Source organism: Triticum aestivum, chromosome 6B, assembly GCF_018294505.1.
Source record: "Triticum aestivum cultivar Chinese Spring chromosome 6B, IWGSC CS RefSeq v2.1, whole genome shotgun sequence".
In the NCBI taxonomy this organism is placed as follows: domain Eukaryota; kingdom Viridiplantae; phylum Streptophyta; class Magnoliopsida; order Poales; family Poaceae; genus Triticum; species Triticum aestivum.
Window position 1 is genome coordinate 128630490 of NC_057810.1, and position 4807 is coordinate 128635296.

Genomic DNA, 4807 nt, shown 5'->3' on the forward strand with positions numbered 1-4807 from the left:
CGGCGAGGTAGCCTCCGAACAGTGGGCGGCTGGGCTGGATGTGGATGGGTTTGAGACCCAATTCATCTAGCCTTTTTTAGTTAGTTGGAGGGAAAAGTAAGCGTGAAAGTAATTGGAGGGAAAAGTAAGCGCCATGGTCGAGAACTGGAGGGAAATTTGGATATATTTTTTTTCAAGGAGAACAGGAGGGAAATTGTTTTGGAAGAACCGGGACATTGTTACATATATTAATTTGTTTGGAATATAAATTTTCCAAAAAATGTTTTTGGCATGGAAAATTTGAGTATACTGTATTTATTATTTTATTGATTGAAAGGGAAATTAGATATAGATAAATAGTAATGGCTTTATAAAATTGATTTACGTAACATGTGCTAAATAACCTATAACATTGTTTCTTGCTCTAACAGCGGCGATCGGCTGGCAGATCCCGCTCCTGATCGATCGTCTCGACCAAGATCGTATCATTCCCACACGCCTTCCAATGAAGGCTATGACCGGTGTAGGACAAAACTACGGCTAACATCAATGGTAGAAGTTGCGACCCGTCCAGGAACATGCTGTGACCAACGAGGCTGGCGACTTTTGATCGGTGCTGAGAGCACAAGTGGTGGTGCTACAAAGTGGCGACGATGACATGCGTCAGTTAGTGGAAGATGTTTTCTGTGGATCTCCAACGATAGAACCTGAAGCCCAAAATACGTCTAAACCAGGACCAGACCCTGATTCACAAGCTTTCTATGACCTTTTGAGAGATGCAGATCAACCTTTATGGCCAGGCTGTGAACTATCCATCCTTTCTCTTGTTGTTATTCTCTTCCACATAAAAGCCACTAACAAGTGGAGCAATAAATCGTTAAATGATTTGCTAGCAGTTCTGCAGAAAGCAATTCCTAATGGTAAGAATTTACCTAGTACATTTTCTGAGGCGAAGAAGATCGTTGGAAAGTTTGGGCTTAGTTATGTGAGAATTCATTCTTGTGAAAATAACTGCCAGCTTTATAGGAAAGAGAAAGCGAGTGATGATTTTTGTTCAGTGTGTGGAACTTCAAGGTGGAAGAACATACCAGATAAAACTAATTTGACTAAGAAGGAAAGAAGGAAGGCAATCCCAAGGAAGGTGTTACGGTACTTTCCAATTAAGCCAAGGCTTAAGAGGTTTTTCATGCACAAAGATACAGCTACAGCTTTAAGATGGCATGACGAAGAGCGCACAAAGGATGGAGCATCACGTCATATAGCTGTTTCAGAGGCTTGGAAGGCCATTGATTCTAAGTATAAACACATCGCGTCAGACCCCCGGAACATGAGGTTTGGAGTAGGAGCTGATGGGTTCAATCCATTTGGGAAGATGAGTTCCAAACATAGCTGTTGGCCCGTGGTCTTAGTGCCCTATAATCTTCCTCCATGGTTATGCATGAAAGCCTCCTCTCTTCTGCTTACTTTGATTATTCCAGGTTACCCTGGAAAGAACTTCCATGTATTCATGGAACCAGTTTACGAGGAACTAGCTGAGTTGTTTGAAGTTGGAATGTTAACATATGATGCATCTCGAGATGAGACGTTCCAACTTTATGCGGTTGTGTTGTGTACTGTGAGTGACTACCCTGGGCTTGCAATTGCTTCAGGACATAGCACCAGTTCTGAGTCCGGTTGTTTCCCGTGTAGTGATGAAACTTGGTCTTTACGCTTGAAACATGGGAGGAAGTTCTGTTTCATGGGACATCGCCGATTTCTGCACCCAGACCATGAGTTCCGCTATGAATCTGACTTGTTTGATGGATTGGAGGAACACAAAATAGAACCAACTCTTTATTCTAAAGTTGGAGTTTTAGATAAGATAAAATCAATTAAGAACTTCGATGATTCCAAAACTTGGAAGTTTGTTAACGGGTTTTTCTCTCATTTGACTTATTGGGACTACAATTTGCTCCGCCACAATCTAGATATTATGCACATTGAAAAGAATGTATGTGAAAATATATATGGGACACTTCTAGGAATAGAGGGCAAGTCAAAGGATAATTTAAAGGCACGACTTGACCTGCAGGACATGAAAATCAGGCCAGAGCTACATCCTCAAAAAAAAATGACAAGTATTTTCTTCCTCCTGCTTCGTATACGTTGTCAAAGAAACAGAAGCGGCAGTTTTGCAAAGTACTTCATGATATAAGAGTACCAGATGGGTATTCGGGGAACATCTCAAGATGTGTAAATGTTTCTGAAGGGAGAATTTCAGGCCTTAAAAGCCATGATTGTCATATTCTGATGCAACAACTATTGCCTGTTGCATTGAGAGGCTTACTTCCAGATAATGTCACATCTGTCTTGTTTGATCTATGTGCATATTTTAGAGAAGTTAGTGCAAAGGTTCTTCATGTGAGAGATCTTGAGAAGTTAGAGCAAAGAATAAAGATAACATTATGCCGTATGGAGATGATATTTCCGCCCGGATTTTTTACTGTTATGGTGCATTTGGTTCTTCATCTAGCAACAGAGGCAAAAATAGGTGGCCCTGTGGCCTACCGTTCAATGTGGTTTTTGGAAAGGTATCTTGTCAAAAATGAGACATATATTTTCTAATTATTACAGTACTACATTCATTTACATTTTTTGTCTTCTTTTTTCATTTTTTATTTATGCAGGTATCTCTGTGTCCTGAAGTCATATGTGCGTAACAGAGCACATCCAGAAGGATCTATCACTGAAGCACATCTTGCAGACGAGTGCATGACGTTTTGCTCAAGATATATTGATGGTTTCGCCACCAAGCATAATCGGCCTTCAAGGAATGACGATGACGATGAGGCGGTTGATGTTGAACAAGGATCAACTCTGTTTCCTTCGGTAGGAAAACCACTTGGAAAGCCTGGCAATTATGTTCTTAGAGGGATGACTAAATTCCAAGCACATAGATATGTGTTGTTCAACTGCTCAGATGTCAACCCATTCCTTCGGTAATACGTCAATCCTCTAAATAATATCAGTTTTTTTACATGTTTTCACAACTCTTTCTCTGACTTCAAAACTAATTATAAAATTACTTTGCAGAGCTCACGCTGATGAGATCACTAGCGAGCGTGGTGTCTCAAACATGGTCGAGTCCATCCATCATGATAAGTTCAACGACTGGTTCAAAGCTCATGTAAGTCCGTATTTCATATTCTTTGTATGTACAACTAAAGCCATTTACTAACAACTTCTTAATCTACAGATAATTAAATTGGAGAAGGAAAATGGTATTGGTAGTATTAATAATGATATTAGATGGCTAGCACGTGGCCCCGTAGATGCAGCAAAAAGGTACCACGCTTACAACTCCAGAGGATATCGGTTTAGGCCTAACCGGTTAGACAGGGTGAGTCAAAATAGTGGAGTGGTGGTACATGCCAAAACATCTACATATGCTGCACCAGGTGATGCGGCCCCTGTTTTAGGTGATGTGACTTACTATGGCAGGATAATTGATATTATTCAGTTGAACTACTCTGGACAATTTTCGGTGGATTTATTTAAGTGTGAATGGGTTGATATTTCTGAAAAAGGAATTAAGAAGGACAAGTATGGCTACACACTTGTTAACTTCTCACATTTGATGCACAAAGGAGACAAGATTGAGCATGAGCCTTTTATTTTGCCTGACCAAGCCGATCAAGTGTTTTACTTAGAAGACGAACTGAACCCAGGTTGGTCAGTGGTGATGCAGAATAAACTACCTAGAGATAGATGTGACACTGGAAATGATGAATGCACACGAGACGTAGAAGCTGAGCCATTCCATGTTTCTCACCTCACGGATATGTTTAAAGCGAAAAGGAAAGATCAACATTGGGTAAGGTCTGATATTGAGGGAACAATTGTGGATGCTAATGATAATTCTTTGATCGATGAAGAACGGTGATGGTACATCATATAAAGGTATTTCTCTATTCAAGCAACATTTTCTTGATTATATATACATTGTAGTTTTAGCTAAAATCAAAGCTGAGTTTGCAGGACATTAATAACCATTGTATGTTCTTGCAAATCGTTGGCTGAGCTTACACCCTTCAAAAAATTCGAAGGAATGAGGTCTTTCACTCAACATATAAACCCAATTTTTCTTTTTCTTTATTGCTTTTCATTTTCTCGTCCTATTTTCCATAGATGCTGCCATTGTGGATCCCTATATGCATTGAATTTAACTTGACTCTTTTTGATTTGTTATGAACTTTTTCTCATGCGCTTCAGTGAATCTTCTTTTTCAGAAAAAATTGCAAGTCAAGATTACAAGGATTGTTCTAAACTTCTGGATGAAGCAATGTGTTCTTTTAGCGGGCTTTTATATGTTTGCATAGTTTTTGCTCTTCAAACATGAAGCTTGGAAAAATTCAGAAAATTGTTACTAAAGTTAAGCTTTATGTATGACATTGTCATTGGAAATAGATACACTTTTGTCGAAGAAGTATCATGTCAGATTTACCATCTTGTAAACTTAGTTTACGTCTGTTTGAAATTGGCGTTTTAATTTATGTGGGATGCTTGTTTGCTGTCAAAACCTGATTCAATATTTTCTTTGTTGTTGTGAACCAACCATTGCACGTGTTACTTCTGTTGCTTGCACTTGCAGCTAGGTGCAGCTAGGTGCTAGCTGTTGTGCCTGTTGCTTACACTTGCAGCTGGTTGCTAGCCATCTTGCCGCTCAGATCGGGTGCCTAACTATTGATGATATGCATTTGAACTGCTGATGCAATGGCCAGTAGTAGAGGAGCCATGGGGACGCACTACAACAGAGGAGCCATGGGGACGCACTACAGCAGAGGCGCTC